This window comes from Cyanistes caeruleus, chromosome 8 (genome assembly GCF_971803275.1).
Source record: "Cyanistes caeruleus chromosome 8, bCyaCae1.hap1.1, whole genome shotgun sequence".
Taxonomy (NCBI): domain Eukaryota; kingdom Metazoa; phylum Chordata; class Aves; order Passeriformes; family Paridae; genus Cyanistes; species Cyanistes caeruleus.
The window spans coordinates 18656128-18675468 of NC_141708.1; the positions used below are offsets into that span (position 1 = coordinate 18656128).

Sequence of the window (19341 nt, forward strand, 5' to 3'; positions counted from 1 at the left end):
TCTTTTTTTTCTTTTTTTTTCACAAGCACTGGCTCATAGCTGTTCATACTGAAGGTGATGGGAAGAATTCCCACCAGCTTCTTTAAGAATAGTTTGACCAACTCTGTGTGCTTTAAATAAATCCCCTGAAGTCTTACAGGTGTACTGGCAAAGGCAAAACAGATGTCAAATAAATGGCATGTATTAACCTTTCTCCCCTCCAGCTGATACAGTATAAAGGCAGTTCAGTAAATGCATCAGATGCCTGGAATGACTATGTAGCCACTGCAGAAACTGCTGTTGGAGGAATGTACCTACTGAAAGACTTTATTCTTTCATACCCTTAATGCTTGTGAAATATTTTTATAAGCATAAGTTGCATGAAGTGTTCTAGTACAAAAATACTAATAAAAAAACCTACGACAAACCACCAGAACACAAAAATCCCCCCACGTTGTGTGTAGATATCAAATGTCACGGTCCCTGTCTTAGATGTCTAAGTCCTCAGCTATTTACTTGGTTATGGTATGAAAATGATCTATGCTGCATTCCAGTCAAAGGGTAGCAGCTTATGGGAATGACAGTCAAAAGGTGGATGAAAAAGAAGAAAGATGATCACGGAAGGAGGGAGAAGTAACTTGAAGAATCTCATCCTTGGAGGAAATCCATTAATGCAGTCCACTTGAAGCTTCTTAAACCTGGAGTTTTCAGAGTGATAAGCTTGGAATAAAAAGTTCACAATCATTCTTCTGGGCACTGATAGATAATAATGATAAAAATAGAGAGATAAAGATGTCATTCTGTGTGTGACTTCTGTGCTTGTTATTACTGGAAGAAGTTCTCGTGATATGACGAACATGTTGTCCTGAGCCATGCTACGTACCATGAACTGCCTGGAGTCCCATCACCAGGATGGGACAGTATTTGATGCTGAAGGAAAAGAATAAGAAACATGAAAAATATACAAGTGTTCTCTCCATAATTACACACAGCTCAGCAACATTCTAAGGATGGTGGTGTTGCATTTTTGTACGTACAGTAGGGATTTGGTAAGCAGTGGAATTAAAATAATGTGGTCTGTGATCACTTAATCTAATTTTGCAAAATTTTAACTGTCAGGAAATCGTTTTTGCAATGTGTTAGAATGGCCATACTCAAATTTTAGTATAACTACATAACAAATACATTGTAGGAAGTCTGTGAGTCACATCTCAGTCTTGACTCTCCCTTTCTGCATATGTATAATGAAGTGCTTTTTTAGAATATGCAATGCACTAATAATCTAATTTCTCTGTGTGTAGCTTCTCATAATTTTTATTATACTTCATTTTAATTCTACTTAATACAGATACTTATTGTTCAGAACTCCATTGGTTTTGTTCTCACAAAGTGCTACAGGCATTAATTTTCAACCAGTAGTACAGCCACAAGAGCGCTTTCATTTGAAATGAACTGTTTCAGTCAATTCAGATGCTGTTGGCTTTTACCAAGTCCTGTGTTAGTTTCTGCTGTGGATTAATTACTGTTTACTGTGTAAACTTACGAAAATGCTTTGGGGTTTGAGTATTAAGATTATTTTATTATAAAGAGTTTACATACTGGAAGTTGAACACTTTGGTGTTCACTTGGTGTACGCTTACTTTGGTGTGTGCTCTTCTCTACCTTCCTGCTGATACTTTTTACTTGTTTCATTTATGCTTGAGGACCTGTGAGGCAAAACGAGGCTGATCTCTTGTTGAATGATCTCTAGGATTCTTGTGTCAAATTTATAGGCACCACAGAGGTGTCAGAAATGGTTTTGGGTCTTGAATTAAATACTTCCTTTCTCTGTAATCTGTAGAAGCCCACTGTGATAAAAGTCTGTCTCCTTGTAATTTCTGTCTATTCAGTTTGCAGTCCCCTGGGATGTAATTGCAGCGGTGCCTTCTGCTCACAGGCTTCAGTTGTAGACAAGGCTAGAATTGTTAATTCATACTGCAGAATACAAAATGAAATTTTTCTAGGTTTTTTTGCATATAATGAATTACAGACACTTTGCTTTCTTTTCAAGAGCTTTCAGCTTTTGTAGTGGGGCACCAACTTTTGGGTGTAAATAGTGGATTTGGCATTGCTTCTGCCTGTAAGGAGTTGCTTCCACCTGCAGCTTTTGTGTTGGGTCATGTTTTTCCAATCTTTATGTAAATCAGGTTCATCTTGAGATGCATTTGACAGTTTTTCTGGTATCTATATTAGCACTGAGCCACACTTGCTTACATGAGAACATTTATGTAACTGAGAACCACATCTGGAAGCGTAATCTATTCGTTCATGCGTAACTTCTGCACACCACGATGTTGTGGCAGATTTTTCTGTATTTCTCTTGCATTCGTTTTGTGTGTGAAGCTGCAGAGAAGCAACACCAGAGGGCAGCAGAGGCATTAAAAAAATGGCAAAAAGTTCTGGGTTTGTCCAATAATGAAATTTACCCCCCAAAAAGTGTGATTATTTGTTTATGACCCTTACTTAGCCCATTCTGAACAAATTTGAGGAGGTCAGAAATAGGGTACATTCCTTTTCCTAATTCCAAAGGTTTTTAAAAAATCAGAATGGAAGAGTACCTCAAAAACTTGTTTCTATGCTGTGTTTCATGATGTAGTTTGTTAGGTAATCTTAATGTACAGAAGACTAGACAGCCCTTCTCTGTCCCTTCCCACTAACCCTGCAGGGATGGATTTCAGAGGTGTCTGTTAGCAAAGCTATGTCAGATGCTATGTTTAGCTGTGTTTACTGGATATGTCTGGTAAAAAATCCCCCATGTCCCCGTAATTTCTTATTTTAAAATTACTAGTGTTGCTGTTTTTTTCTTATGGATACAGGATGAGGATATGAAAGTATAAATTCAGAGGTGTGTGAGGAATGTATGCCAGTAAAGTGACCACTCCTTACTATCTGTCTTGCCTAGCCTTGCAATTCAAAAAGCTTTCCAGTTTGTCAGTGGCAGAAATTTATTTCTAAACCACACTTTAAGGCTATTTCAATCCTTTTTAATCCAATCTTCAGAAAGACTGATTAGTCTGTACCATATATATAGGAAGTGTATATATAACTCCATAAGAATTATATTCTAATCACATCTGGATGGCGAATTATTGCTGAAATTAGGTGTTCTGCCCAGCACCAGAAATTCAAGACAGTACCTAATCACAAAAATAGTATTATTTACATGGTATGTGATTGAGTGTTAATGAGCAGGAAATGAAAATACTGAAGTTTTCTAAAAAGGAAAAATCAGGGGTTTCAAAATACCCTTTCTTCTTTCTCGCTGTGTGAGGGGTTTTTTTTTAGAAATGCATATGATTTTTTTAAAATGTGAATAAGCTTTTATCTCTCCCTCCTATCCATAAACTTAATGTGCAGACAGTATTTTTTTTTTTTTCACTTGAACTAATGAGACTTAGATTTATTTTGCCTGAATCTTATACTTAAGTGCTGAAACCATTGCCCATAATGGGCCTTATTTCCTAAAAACCTGCACTGGCTGATGCAAAGTTACAACACAGATGTATTGAAATATCTTTAGTTTTAAACATGGTCTTGAGACTGAGAGTTGAGTGACAGGATTTCTTCATCTTGCCAGTGATCATAGGTAGTTTGTTTTGGGGAGACATAGGACTGATCAAAATAGACTGGATTAGCCTGAGATCCATCCAGCCTGCCATCTGTCTCTGGGAATAGGAGGTAACAGGCAATTCAGAAGGTGCAAAAATTCTCTAACCAAGTATTCAGGACCAGGACACTGGATCATACCTCCTATGCTAATGACTAGTCTGAATTGTGAAGAACTTGCTATCTCAGTGTGCAGTATCATATTAATTTGGAGGTCCATAAAGGTCTAAAACTATTTTTGAATCTTCATAGATTCATGGTTTCACTTATTTGTATGTGTAATGTGAAAAGAATTTTCTTTCTCTGTAGTTTTGAATTTCTTATCATTTTTAAATTGAAATTCATTTGGTCTAGTGTTATGAGAAAGGGAGAAGAGTGTCTCCTGAATATTCAGTATGTTCTGTCTTTAAATCACATCCCCTCTTACTCATCTTTTTTTTTTCCTTTTTTTTATGGTAGCAATTTACTGTCTTTACTATTACAGAGCCTTGATTATGCTTGCTGTCCTCTAATTCTCCTCTAATTTTACTTTATATTTTGTCATCTGCAGTTCTCTGGTTCCCATTTTCCTGAATTGTGTATTTGGCTGTAAGGTGCTTACAGTACTGTTACAGTGGAGGCTGCTAAAATTAAAATTATTAAAATAATACCAGGTGAAATATGCCCAGGGTTCTTACAAGGAGGTCCCATAGAAATGCTTCATATTATTAATCTTCATCTAGTCTGGACAGGATGTAAATAGCATTTGTTAAGAGTATGAGGAAAAAAATGTAGGAAAGCACTGTAAGGGGAACATGTGGCTGAGTTCAGCACAATAGCTGTGCTTCTGAGGAAGATGGTGTGTGGGGTTTGTTACACAGAACCAGACAGCCTGTTTTTATGCCTTCACCACATCTGCATGTCGGTTGCATGCAATCTGTTAATTGCAGTGGGGAGAGCCAAAGCTGAGCATTGGCTGCTAAGAGGTAGGCTCAGAAAATGTCATTCCTCCTCTGCATATTTGGATATGGCATAAATTACTTTCTATGCATTCCTTAATGGTCTGAGTAACAAATGTGAAAGTGAAGCTAACTGGCCAGATCCTTTTTCCAAATTTTTGTCAGTAGAGAAGAAAGCTTTATTTTTTTCTCTCTCTTCCAAAGCAGGGGAAGAACATGGTGAGCCCTAGACCCAATTGCCGTACCACCTAACTTCTGGAGAAGCATCACTTGTCTCTGATCTTCACTTTTTTCTTAGTAGTGCATATCCTGCCTTGGATAAGCATTAAATTGACTGGGATACAAAGGAGGGATCAAGGTACTTTCTGCTCTTTTTTCATTTGGATACTAAATGACAATGGCTTGCAGTGCTGAGAGCTTTAATCAAGTGTGACACCTTAATGTTGTGGATTGGATTTCTCTAGAGCCAGTTCACCCATGCCCAGATGACTAGTTTTACCTAGACAAATCACCTCAAAAGGTCAGTTTGTTGTGTTTCAGCCTTTAGTTTTGAGGCTCAGAAAGGAGAAGATAACCTCTGAAAGCTTCTACAGAGGATAGTGTTTTTGAGGCCTGGGTTAGGCTTTATTACTTCAAAAGCTTATCTGCTCTGAGACAGATTCAAAGCTGTATCCAATCTTGTCAGTCTTCAAAGGCACCCTCACATGACTGCTGAAGAGTTGCTGAAGTCTGCTGGGGTGTGTTGTCATATGCCTGTTTGTCACACACCATGCCAGATTAAACCTGCTGTGTGTAGGGCTGGCTGCAGCCACTGTGCTGCATCCACAGCGTACCAGGGTCTTACAGCACTGCACTGGGAGAAAGGTTACAGTTCGCTTTGCAGGCAGAAATGCTCTTTTTTTCCTGCTTTTTCCATGTGAGATTTTAATGGCTCATACCACTCTGTCCCAGAGATGTGCTTCAAATCATCATAGTGATTTTCAAAGGCCAGGTTTTAGTAAAATGTATGTGCTATAGTACTGATTTATATCCTGCATGTGAGACTGAAGAAAGTTTGATGAATTTCAAGTGCTTTGAAAAAACGTTTGTTAAGATGTCTCCAAATCACCTTCTTGGTGCTCTGGCAGTGTTTTTTGTTAAAGGTGATTTAACCTTAGAAATCTGGTGCCTTTCTGATAAAAGCTGATTCCATGATCAGTCAGGAAGGATGTAAACTTTATTTTATTTCTGTTGATCTTTCTGCTTGAATTCCCATCCTTTCTGCTCACCTTCCCTGATGACTCCACTTTTCCCTTCTCCTACCAGAATCTGTTTTATTCACCTAGCACAGGCAGAAACCAGCAGAACAACAGCACAGGAAGGAATGAATCCTCGGCTCACCTTCAGTAAAACATAAGGTCATAAGAGAACTTTTGGAGAAATATCACTTTATTTTGGCCAGTAATGTGCATACAAGAGAGTGAACAGATGGGAGAACACACAGCTCAGGAGATGCTGATGGAAGGAACTAGAGAAACTGAGCTGGCTTGGAGAAAAACTAGACCCAAAACACAGTGGAATTACAAACTAATCCCTGAAATATTGTGGAGTTGCTATGGAAACATGCAGGTGCTCAGACCAACACTGTAGACAAAAAGATCATTTGTAATTATCTGGGAAAATGAATTATGCTTTTCTACATAACTACTGTATGTATTGTAATAACTAAGGACCAAAAAAGGACACAATTACACAACAGCTGTTACTATTCAGGGTTTCTGCCCCGCACCACTCTCCAGGTCTTTGTGCTAAGAGTATTTCTAAAAAGCATAGACTTGTAACCATATGCCAGATCTGTGTTGCTTCTACAAAGTATTGGAGTCTCCTAGTCATAGAGGTAATTTTGTTTCACCTTTTTAAATAAATTCAATAAAATTAGTTTGTTGTTGATGGCAAGTAAGGCCATGTGTGTGCTCACAGTCCAGATCTTGTGTGCAGGGCATCAGGGCAGCTCTCTCTGCAGATCAATCAGTTCTTCAGCTAAGTGTGACATTTCTAGGCACACATTCCTAAACTATGCTTTTTCTGTAATTCTGACCTAGAGCTATTCAATTAGCAAAATGGAACTGTTCTGTTCCATTCCCATGATTTTTTAAAACCTTGTATCTTCTCAGGTTTCAAACAGCAACACTATCTGGAAGAATTTATTATTTCCATTTGACTAATGGCCTTTAGCTTAAGTTTATTCATTCTTTGCTGATTTTTAAATTAGCTTCATGTTTGGGGGGGAACATTTGCAACAGCTCAGGTCTGCATTTTCTACTGAGGGCTGTAAGGCATTCAGGACGTTCCACAGTAGTGTTTGCCCTTCTGTATTGAGGCTTTAGTCTCAGCTCTGCAGTCCTGTATTCAGGAGGCTGTTGCTGAGACTTTAAGCTAAGAAAAACGTGTTAAAATACTAGACAAGCTTTCCGGGGAAACAGAGACCAAGGAGTAATAATTGCAAAACACAGGAAAAGCTTAGATCTGCAAAGTAGCTTATTGTGGCTTCCTTCATTTCAGGCCTAATCCCTAGTTATTCTAGTTTGCCTGGAAAACCTCTGCTCTGTGTGACTATTTTTCTGTATAATATCTACTCCTATTCCAGTTGTGTCTGCAGGCCCTTTTCCTGGCACACAGCACTGAGTAGTGAGCCATGCTGTTCCCAAAGTGGAATATAATCCTAGCCCAAAAAATAATTTTAAAAAAACAAACAAGCCATATGACAAAATGGATTGAGAGTGTGAAGGAAGGAAAGAGCCCACCTTGAGAAATCCCAGTGGCCTCAAGGTAAGGCAGCAGTACTGGTTCTCTGTACAAACCTACGCTGCCTGTCAAGGGGACAACGGTTATCATCACATATGCATGTTTCCATACACAGTTTTATAAAGAGATACAATCTGAGTTTGTTAACTTAAATCTACATAAGACTAAATTGGAGTTCTACACACACTCTCCTCTTCCCGGGAAGACATACCTCACACCCTGGGTGGTGCTTCTCCCAGTTTCACTACGTGGGGGTGCTGGGTGCTAACTCTGCAATGCAAAGACAGCTTCTCTGTGCTCTGCAAACCTGATGTCATTTTTCTGTAGAGGGTGGTCTCTGCATGAAAAGGGGTTACCTTACTATTTTATGCTTTTTGCACATGTTCTCGATGGGTAAATGCAATCTCCCTGGAGCCCTGTAAATTATTGTGAAAAAGTGCAGACTCAGAAGATGAAAATTTCAGCTTAGGTTTAGTGAATGCATTTTCATGTCAGGTCAGGAGGTTTCCTTGTTTTCTGTTTTATTCTCTGAACAGTATCTGCTTTCTTGTCTGCTGCACTGACAGAAACTGCAGTGAAGCTGCCTATTTTCCTGTTCTTTTCACTTATTCCCAAGTGGGATAGACATCATGCCTGAACACAGAAAACTCCCTTATTCTCCTAACACTCTCTTTGCTTTTTCCCCCTGTAAAATTCACCTCAATAGTATAGTTCACCTATTCCAGCGTATCTCAGGAGACAGGTATCTTTGGAAAGAAACGATTAAAGTATCCTGCTTGCATAACAAAAGTGTAAAATAGCAACAGAGTATGGCACCCAGATACGAGGCAAACTCGAAGCTTTTTGTTGACATATTTTTTTGCTGGTAAATCAATAAGTGCAGGTGAGCGATGAATACAAAACACCTTACGACGACAGCTATAAGCCATCTTCAGGCTTTCAGCATACATACGTTTTGAAAAAATCAAATGGCACCCTATGAGGTTAGGACGTTTTATTCTACCCACTAAAGCGCGAGCCGTTTTACCCTGGCCAGTAGCGACAGCAGCACCCCGCAGGGCTGAGTGCTGAGCTCAGGACAGCCGGACCGCACTCGCTCCGCTGCCGACTGTCGCCTGCCGCTCCCCGCCGGGGCCGGTGCCGGTGCCGGTGCCGCCCGGCCCGGAGCGCAGGTGCCCGGAGCGCGCTCCCGGGGCGAGGCTCGGAGCGGGGCGGCTCCAGCGGGAGGCGCCGGGACAGCTGCCGGGACAGCCGCGTCCCGCCGCGGAGCGGCCGCCTCGCCTGCCCGTGCTGCTCCGGGCCATGGCGGCGGGGGCGGGCCGGGGCGGGGCGGCGCGCTGACAGGCAGCCCGGCCCGGGGAGCCGCGGTAAACAGGAGCCGGGGGAGAGCTGGGGGAGACCGGCCTGGCGGAGAGCCTCCCGGCCCCACGGCCCGCCGCCTCCTGGCCCCGGGCATGGGCAGCAGCAGCCGCCGCAGCCGGAGGAGGAGCCGCCGGCCCGGGCCCTGTGCGGGGCACCACCGAGGTAGGCTCGGCCGCCGCCCTGGCCGCGGGCAGCCGCCGTTTCCTCCGCGGGGCCCGAGCCGGGTCCGGCGCCCCTCCGGCGCCGCGAGGCCGGGCGCCGAGGCCGGGCCCGGGGGCGGCCCAGGGCGGGTCGGTGCGGGGGCCGCCTGCCCCGGGGTCGCTGCCCAGCGGCCGCCGCTCGTCCCGGCCCCGCCGGCAGCCGCCCGCCCCGCCGGTCCGGCAGGTGAGGCGCTCCTGGGCGAGCGGCGGGCGGTGCGGGCCTGCCCGGCTCCCCGCCGGACCGTGCAGCGCCGCCTCGGCCGGGGCAGGGGCAGCGGGGCCGCTGGGGCGGGCGCTCCTCTGTCGGAGCTGGGGAAGCGGCACCTAATTCCTGGTAAGAGGCTTTCCCACCTCCGCCGTCTTTGTCTGCACAGCCTCAGCTGCCGGGGCCGGCGCTGGGAGCATTAGTGTTGCTGCGGGGAAACCGAGAGGCGAGCAGCTGTGGGAAAGGGACCGTGTCGGCACCAGGTGTCCCGTTAGGAGGAGGAGGCGAATTCGCGTTCCGTGAGCGACGTGGAACAGAGATCCGCCAGAGAGAAAACAGCGCGCTAGATGTGCTGGTCGCAGCGTGTTCGTAAGGAATCATGAAGTTTCACGGCAGACTAAGAAATAGTCAGAATTCCTTCATGCTTCCTGGAGCTAGTTGGCAGGCAGAGTAGTGCTCGACTTGTTCCAAACGGTAACACTTTAACTTCTCCTCATTTTAGCATGCTAAAAGTGCGAGCAAAGCGAGAATTGCCGTGTGCCAGTGCCGGAGCAGTTGGTCTCGAACCGCAGTGCAGGAGGGCAGGCGGCTCAGCCCTGCAGTTGGCAAAGGACTGCTCTACTTCCGAGCATCGCAAATCTGTGAAATAACCCAGCAGCATAAACACAGAAGGGACAATTTAGCTAGAGCTTGACTGGAGGTGGAAAGAGATATTGGAAGGAAGATGTGGGTGGGAGAGAGCCGGTCTGACAGTAACGCTTCAGCTAAAGCAGCAGCAGTCTTTATGAATCTGTGCTTCTAAAATTGGTTTGGAGTAGTGTCAGATGAGGCTGAGCTTGATCTAGCAACAGTCCTAGTCAAACATTTTCAGAGAAAAGTTTTCTTTGAAAACCACTTTATTTATTAGACCTAAAGTATTTTGTTTGAAATCTGTCAACATAGATCAATTTCTCCTGATGCAGAGTTTTGCTAAGCCTGCCTGAGGACCAGGACTGCTGGAAACGTCAATGTTCCAGTCTAAAGGGTATGCCCTGGCCCTGGAATAATAATACCTGCTGGGAATGTTAGCAGCTTCTCCGCTGTAGCCCAAACTGTTTGGTGCCAGACTCTCCTCAGAGCAGCCCCGTGGCTGCTCGGACAAAGTGAGACTTGATTCTGCTGCGGTTGCTGAAAACTGTAGGACTGCTGAAGTCTGAACAGATGCCCTTTTACTGGGAACTTTGTGTGATTTAGGTCTAATGTAAATTTAAGAAGTTAACAATTTGCTGAATATTTGTTGTTATGGTGTTGGGTTTTTGTCATTCTTTTGATATATTATTTTTTTACTTGGCTTTCAGATAGCCCTAGCCAGCAGTTCTGCTTATAAACTAGTTAAAAAGAAGCAATTTTCTGTTTTGGGGAAAAAGCTGCATGCTGTTCATGCCTCAGTGTATGGATATGGGGCTAGAATTGTTGGAGATGTTCAGGTGAGGTCTGGTGCTAGAAAAAACACCTGTTCCCAGGCTGCTTTTGCACAGTCTTAACTGTTAAGAGGACACATTAATTCAGCATGTTGGACAAGCTTCCGATATGTTTTGGTTTTTTATTTCAACTTCTGTTATTTTAGATCCAACATTTTGGACAAGCAACTCTCCCATGTTCGAGGGTGAAAGGATTTCCCAGCTGCTGAGGCTGTCACAGGTACTTTAGGCAATGTACCACAGTGTCTGACAGACTGATTTCCTTACTGCTCTTCCAAACACTGACCTTAGTGGGGAAGGCAGACTGCTGCAGGAATGTGACAGCTTCCAGTAATAATGCTGCTCAGAGAAGGAGTTGAAGGTGGTTGTTACAAGCCCTGAATTGATCCTGCTGAATGAGAAAATACAGTCTCCTGCTGAGAGTCTTTTCTGCCATTTACCTCAGTCAGGCCTAAGTGGGCCTGAGTGTAACTAGCTCTAGAAAATGTGATTAATAGAGAGTGCGTGGCTATCTGCCAGGAAAAAATGAAAACAGGAATGAGGTTTCTTCTTTTTTTTTCTCCTAATTGTTTTTTATTTAGTTTTGTTCTTGTTCTGCCCTTCCACCCTCCCCCAAAAAAATATAAGGAAGGAACTCTTGATCCTGTAGAAGTGTTTAACTAGCATTCTTTAAGAGCCTGTAGATGGACCATAAAAAATTAACAGGCACTGAAGGAAGGAATTTCCAGGAACCCTGAACAACCTTGTGCTTGGACTGTAGCAAAACTGTAGAAGGCTATAAGGAATGAAAAGCTTGAAGTCTGGGAAAAACTTCCAGGGCATAAGGTGGAGTGGAAATCTTCCTGGGGGACTTCCTGGATTTACTGCTCATGTCAGTTCTTTCTTGGGAGCATCTAGTGCTAGCTGCTGCAGGAACTGTGTGAACCATGTAAATTGCACATCTAATTCACTGTATTAATTTCCATAGTGAGACAGAACCCGTGCAAGGTTTGCTGGGACTTTTATTTTGCTGACTTGTGGATTGACTGCGAAGATCTGGTGGCAGCTTGATGTAGCATAGCAGAGCTGGCATTACACTTGCTGGGTGGGCTTTGCTTGCTGTGAATTTTCACAGCTCCAGATTGTTGAAATGCTCTTCACTGAGATAGGGTCAGTTTTTCTAATTCTGTTTAGATTTTACTGAAAACTTCCCAAAAGAACTCATAATTTCTAAATCAGATTATTTTTCACTGCTTCCCACAATGTTTCTGTGGGATTTTATCAAGGTGTCCACATTTATGCGAAACATTAAAAAACCAAATAACAGATTACATAGTGTTTATTGATTCTGGGGCAGGTAAAGGGACAAGAGCCTCTGGAAGCGTGGTCTTTTTGCAATTAAAAGTATGCTTTAAGAGCTTTGTTACTCTTAAATGTAACTCATCACCAGATAGCCAGACAGTTCACCAACGCAAGAAATCTCAACCATCAGCAGTTTCTTTTCCCCTGGGACTGAGAAGGAAGGCTGGCCTTTATTATATGTCCTGCTGGTTATCATGTTTGGGCTGACCTAGATCAAAGGTGTTTGCAAATGACTGTTAAACTTCTCTGTCTTTTAAAATGAGTGCCACCCTGGAGCTCACATTTGGTACCTGCAGGTAAGGGGTGTCAGGGCTTAGTAGCAAATCTTGAATTTGACCTCTCAGAATGGACTCAACTGAAAGCAGTGTTGGAAATTTTAGATGAAATACACATATATTACCTATGTGTAATGGGTGGAAAATAGTGAAAGGTTCTAGAAAGTGTGGCTGAGATTTTCCATAGTTACATGATATAAAGGTAGTAGATGAGTACTTTATCCCTGGAGACTCATTTAAGGATCCCAGCTGTAAACCTTGCAAAATACATAGCCAAAATTCATATGGAATTTTGTATATTTTGGGGGTAGGTAAATCCTGTGTATCAGCTGGGTTTGCCTCTTTATCTGCCCTTCAGAGTTTCTGTGTCCTTCAAAGGGCATCAGGACAGAATACGTCACCAGTCCATTTTGCAGGTGAGGCTGCAGATGAACTTCAGAGTTTCTCCTTGGGAAAAAAGGCATTTGACTTAAGAACATCATCTAACTGCTGGTCTCTGCTACCACAGCTAGGGCTGAGTTTGTCTCCCAGTTTGGTCGTGGCTTCAGTAAGATCAAGTGTTTATGCACTACCCAGGATAAGAGGTTCATTACAAGGAATACAAATGCTGTCAGCTGTTCTTTTTTGAGCTGGTAACTTGACTTCTGTCATGTCCTCCACACAGGGTGAGAAACTTCTCTCTTTGAATCTAAAGGTCAATTGGATAACAGGGGAAGGAAGGAAAGATAGGTGACAAACTCTAAGGCAACAAACCAAAAAAAGAAGAAAAAAAAAAGAATAGGGTTCCAGTTTTCATGTAAAGTTGCTAATTTTTAAAAAAAGTATACTAATCCTTTTTACATCTCTTCCTCTCAAATGTGCTTTATTTTTAAAAAGCTTTGGTTCCTCTTTAGTGTGTGTACTGAGCCTGCAAGGAAGAGTATCTATAGGGGGAAAAAAACCCCAATGCTTCTGGATAAATAGATAGGCTTCCCCTGGGTCTGATCTGCTGATTCTAATGACCAGAATAATTTGTCACTCAGACTTACTTACTGCTAAGAACTCTGTGCCATTGTGCAGCTTGAGGAAGGGAGTTGTGTTCTGTTCTTATTGCTAGAACTGAGTTTGAAGTTCTGCTTTCTCATTACACAAGAATTTCCATGGAAACACCACATGTGTGGGGGTCTACACATTGCCATGACTTCTAGGACTGAAACTAGAAACTGGCTTCTAGACATGGGATTTGGGTGAATTTTGCCTCTAGAGGACCATTTGAGCACCATTAATTGAAGGAAGCAACAAACTGACTCTGAACAACCTGCCCTATAGCACCCTTTAAACACTGAGGGAGTGTTCAGTCAGATCTTCTACTGTAAGCACTTCTCTTGGCCGTGGACCTGGCCTTTACTTTCCTGGGAGAGGGAAGATGATACCACAGGATTATTAGTGGGAACCCCTCATCTCCAAATTACTGCAGGATTTACAAAAGGGATGTCTTTGTTTAATGTCATCCGTAAAGGTCTCCTAAAGCATTTCTTTGTAGAAGAGACTCCTTCAAAACCAATGGGAGCTGTAGCAAGACAAAGCCTTCTCTGCCTATTTATATTTGCTTTCCCTGTCACTGGCTCCTTGTCTCATCCAGGACAGAGGATTAATCTCTCTGATCCCTCTATTTCTAGTTGTAAAAGCGCAGTGTGCTATTGAGGGTGATTCACTACTATGCCAATCCTTGTTATAATCTCTTGTAACTACGAATGCATCAGTCAGAAGAGAAAGGCTAATGGAAAAATGTGGCATATTTCTGTGTATGTATTTTTTTTTCTATGTGCATATAAATATTTATGGGAAGATTGATGGATTAGAGAACGGGAAGTGATGCAATACAGGGCTCTGCCATGGTTTCATAACATGGGTCACACTATAGCAAGAAATTCTTGCAAATTACTCTGCTTGCCCTATCTGAGTGCAATTTTGTCTCCTTTTTGCATGTTTTACATGGCCTCCTTCAGCAAACCACTCTTAAGGGACTTGTGTTTAACAGCATGATGAACTCTGCTGCAATAGATAGAAAGTGAAAGCTGGCAGTGGCTTTTTGGTTCATCATACATAAGCCTGGTTAAGTCTGGCATGCTGGAGGAATGTGAAGAGCATGAGGTAATAGTTTCCCATAGGTGATGACAGAGAAGGATGCATACATGGGAGCAGTCTGGCTCTTTCTGAAGTTGACAGTAGGTTTTGATTTTTCGTTCCTTTCTAGTAAATGATGTGAGTTCCCCTTGCAGTTCTGCATCCAAAATGTCCTTTTAACTGTGATTACTGTTAGAGCTTTTAGGATAATCATCTTGAGCTTGCCTGCCAAATCTGAACTGGAAGTGCCAGGACAAGGAAGGACAGTTGTCAGTATTTTTTCTCCAGCACAATCTGTGACTATTGATTTACTATGAAGCTGCTTCCATAAAATGTATCTATATGTGTACCTATGTATGTGCATGCAAATAATTGACAAAGCAGGCAGGCTGAAGATTTGCTGGTCTTTGACATTGCAAATGGTCTCTAGAGGAAAGGGTTTTTTACACCAAACATGATAAATGCATACTGAACTAAATGCTGTCTTGTTTCAATGAGAAGAAAAAATCTGCTTAGCTTTAAAAAGAAGAGGAAGTTCACTTGCTGCTAAAGGGTTTTTTTGTGAGAGACAGGAAATCTGAGTCTTTTTTCCTGCTTCTGGCCTGTTTTCCAGTTTCAGGGACTTCACCTATGCATACCTTAGTTTCCTGCAACTCAGTTGACATCTGTATCATGGTATTTGTAAGGTTCTTGGATTTTTCTTTTTAATCTGTTCTCTATGGGGAAGTAGGCTTATGCAATCACATTGCCAGTAACTTCTGAACCTGTTGGCTAAATGTCACATAATTGCTGGAACTTTAGATGTTGCAGAAAGAATGGAATATAAATTGCAATGTCACAACTGATAACTGCAGCCTCACCCTGGGCCAAAGCCCATGGAGATGGTGCTTTTTAAACATAAGATGGGCCACATGGGTGAGTGGCCCCTATGAAACACAGAACCACAGGATTCAAATGCAGGATCTCAGGCTGTACTCATCCTTCTGCTATGGAATGGCCTTCTTCTGCTGCAAGGCCTTCTGAAGACTTAGAAGAAATTTAAAATACTGGTACTAAATTAGAGCTGGCATGATGCAGCAGAGTCTTCGCAAAATTAATGTTTGATAACGTAAGGGGGTGGAGGGAGGTACCCTTGTAAAATTACATGATTCTTGTCAGGCTGGCTTGATCTTGGGAATTAGCAAAAAAACAGTAGCAAGTTTAATTAAAATATGGGAGTTTTAACTTTGCTCTTGGCATAATAAAGCAGAAGCCAATAAAAACAAGATCAGATTTCAGCCTTCTAAACACATTGGTGTTCTTATGCAGTATTTTCCTATTGAAGCCTTGAAATATCTTCTTGTTTTGGGGCATGAAAACTGTATATTGCCTCTTAGCAATTCCTTTGTGTGAGGCAGGCATGTATGTTGTTTCTGTGATTATTTTGACAGTGATGTTCAGCTATTTTGTACCCTTCATCTTAGGGTCAGACCCAACAGGGGAGGGTAACTGTGACTGAGACAGCTCAAGTTGAGTATTTCTGATGTTGTAGAAATTCTCACCAATCACTGCAAAATTGTAAGGCTTGGAAGGTCTCTATACCGTTCTGTGTGAGCTGCTCCATGCTTTGGCAGGGTGTGAAAAAGAGTCCTGCTCTAGTACACAGAGCTCTGCAGAGCTCTGCAGTTCCTAAGACCTTTTAGAGATGAGTTCCTTTTTATGTGCCATCCTGGAAATGTAGGAAAACTGCAGTGTGTTTTCCAGGCAAATCATGGGGAGCCCACAACACTGTTGTATTTTCCAAATGGCAAGAAGTTCAAACTTATTATTCTTTGACCTTTCCTAATCCATCTGATTACTTTCTTAAATTAAATGTCTGGCTTTGTTTCTAGTGAGGCAGTGTGCAATGATGTATTAGAACTGCAGCTTCAAAGCAGCAGGAGATGGCCCTGCCAGAGCTCAGTGCCTTGTACTAAGTCTAAGTGCTCTTGGCATTTTACCCCTGCTCAGTAAGGCTGCATTTGAGATGCTGCTAGTGAAGTGTGGAAGCACCTCCTCTACATTACCTACGTACCAAATGCAGCAGGGTAAGTCTGACATATGCTTTGCTGTCTTTTGGTGGTGTTTTTCCTCCCAGGATCTCCCATGGTCAGTGTTTGGTGTTTTGGGGATCCTGAAGCATTTATACATGCTCCAGACCTAGGCTTTTATTTACTGGTTGTGTTGATATCAGCTTCCCCAACCGCAAGGCAAGGATCCCAGCTCAGTTGCTGTTGAACATGTGTGATTCAAGATACGATTTCTCACTCACTTTCCTTTGTTAGTGATACCCTGGCAAGCATAGCATCATGTGGCCCAGCAGCCTGAGAGCAAAGAACTCAGCATCAGTTCCTTATGTAGAGGGAATTGGATACATCATGCATTTTATTCTTGGCTGTGATCTTTCATTGTTAGATATTTGTTATGGTTGTTTGCTTTCTCTGTCTACTTGAGCTCTACTTGTCAGCTTGGACACACGTTCAGTCTGTCTCACCCATCTTTGACTGCCCACTGGGAAGTTTTTAGTCGGCATGCTCTCACTATGCAGAACTACAGGTGCTTTGCAGAGGCTTGGTAGAGCTGCTGTGCCCCACAGGCATCGTGCTGGTTGGCTGTTTGTCAGCTGCCTTTTCAAGTCCTCATTAGCTGCTCTGTTAAGGCTCTCTGCTCTGTAAGACCTGCATGGGTTTGGCTAAAGACAGCCTGTCTTTACTGTCTATGCCTTGTTCAGGGGAGGAGGCTGCAGGGATGGTTCTGCTTCAGGGTAGATGCTCTGCTCAAGGAAGTTATGTTTTCCAGTTGCATCCTGATGCTCTGGTGTTATCTCCCTTTCCACATGACACTACAAAGCATACACTTATCCCTTGTCACACAGTTTGTATTGCTACTTCTATGAATAAAGGAAGAGAAATTTAGAGCTGATGATCCAATCTCTGAGTGATTGCCTTTGAGGTATATCCTGTGTGGCTCGTGGGCAGGTCTTTGTGGTTGATGTAATCTAGCTAGTGCATATGAGACATCTGAGCCAGGAATTGGGAATTAAAAAGATGATGAAACTGATTTCAAGTCTGAAAGTAATTCTTGTCAGCAGGGGATGGGAGTGGAAAGCAGCTTGACTGTACACAGTGCATCCCACCAAGGCAAATAACACGGACATACTGCAGCACAGGCCTGCTTTTCTGAGCTGTTTATTCCCTGTGTCCAGCAACCCCTCTGAGTCAAGGAGAGTTGGCAAGTTTCTGAGCCAAGCCTTTCTTCTGTGGGTCTTTTTGTCTTCCTTTATTGTAACATGCCAAAGAAGGAAGAAAATCACTATCAGGCAAAGTCATGCTTTAACTTGGTGAGCAATAAAACAGCATGTTACACTGTCTCTGGGCCTTCTATGACCCCTTCTGTAAAAGATGCTACCCCTGCATGACAGCTTGCAGAGGGATGGGTTACTCAAGCTTGTGCCTTCACCCCTGGTATGTGAAGATGGCTGTACCTTTCCATGTTTCTTCTCCCCTCGCCATTTCTTCTAGGCTTGGAGTGAGAAACTTGAAGATGTTAAAAAGTACCTTCTTGGGTATATGATAGCTGCTTTGTCTTTGCTGATAGATGATGGCTTCTGAAGAGATACTAAATGTTGTATTGTAAATTCTTGTGTAAAATGTAGTCTTAGAAAAAGTAACTAATTTGTAACTGAGTACAGCTCCAGCTCAATCAGACAGTTGCTAAAAATAATCTACCTTCTAATTGCATTGGTGATCTCTAATTAGAGAAGTCTTCTAATTCATAAGCTGCATATAGGACAAGATTGGAGGCTGAAGTGGTTTTGCCAGTCTGGAAAATCTGGACAGAATCAGCGTTTGAGGAGGTAATTTTGGGGAAAGACCAGGTGTTCCAACATTGATGGTAGTAACTTTGCATTGCATTTATGCTGAGTCTTTGCCCCAGCTAAATTACAGTTTTTCCAGCAGGGTCGTCTTTTTGAGGGAGAGAAGATGCCTGCCATGGTAGGCATCTGCTTCCTACAGATTTTATGTTTCCTTTAAAAAGCCCCACACCTACCCCAGAAAACCCAGTCCAGGAGCACTGAAAGGAACATTATATGGGTGTTACATTGTTGTTTCCTGCTTGAAGTTGTTAGGTTGAGCATTTTAAGGCAGTTGTGTGGCTTTGCTGCAGAAGCAGGACAGCAAAGAAGAGGGAGCCTTTTCAGCTGAGGTATTTCACATCTCCTGAGATTGGGATCTGAATACTTTTTAGCCTCTTGTCGATTTAATTTCTTAAGTTTGATGACTTCTGTCATCTGTAATGAGGCAGTGAGAGACCAGCTGTCCTTGCTGAGATGTGAAACTTCTGTTAACTCTGCAGGAAATGTAGGGGATGTGATCTTGTACCAGATTATTTCTTTGTGAGTTTATTGTAATGTTGCCAGGTAATGCCATTCACTGAGTAGCATGTGTCCCTGAAAAACAAGGAGTGTAACTTCCTCTGAGCTCAAGGCTCTATGCCCTTTCAGAGAGAGCACAGCCAATGGAGGAGGACTGTGCCTGGCACAAGGTCACTTGTGACGCAGAGGGGACCATGCCTGTTCCTAGGCACAGCACTGCTTCCTGTGGCACCCAGAGACTGAAGGGAATGATTGGGACCTCTAAGAGGAAAGCAGCAGTGTTTTGGTCACTTGCTGGTTCCTGTCACTTCAGAAATAGCAGGAGACATCTTTAGTCTTTATATACCTTGTGAACATCTTGATGTGCTGTACAGCCTATGTGTGGGAGCCTGTGCTAAAGATGGGACTATCTAGAATGGAACAAGCCAACTGTTTCAAGTGAGCAGAAAACGGAAGAGATTTTTGTCTTGACTTTCTAATATCTGCTGCTTTGGGAATAGGAGGTAGTTTTCTTTTTTTCAGTTGAGAAAGGCAAAACAAACTTGCATTTGCCATTTAAAATGATTAATAGAGAAATACATCGCTATCTCTCCATTAGTATAATTCGGCAGATGTTCAAATTATTTGTCTGTGGTTATTTTTCATCTGCTCTT

At 42.7% G+C, this 19341-nt stretch overlaps 1 protein-coding gene across 12 annotated transcripts in view; it reads left to right on the forward strand.

Annotated features, from left to right (window-relative positions):
• The first annotated feature begins 8692 nt into the window (after positions 1–8692).
• Positions 8693–19341, forward strand: part of MARCHF8 (membrane associated ring-CH-type finger 8) — an 89484-nt gene continuing 78835 nt past the window's right edge. For 2 of the 12 annotated variants that reach the window (XM_023929549.2, XM_086899936.1), the window contains exon 1: positions 9117–9587. The gene's annotated coding sequence lies outside the window, so the exon portion shown is untranslated. Of the gene's footprint in view, positions 8871–9116; positions 9588–9640; positions 10138–10450; positions 10580–10719; positions 10794–19341 lie in introns of those variants that run through there. The other 10 variants (XM_086899932.1, XM_086899938.1, XM_086899934.1 and 7 more) reach the window with 10 other exon arrangements.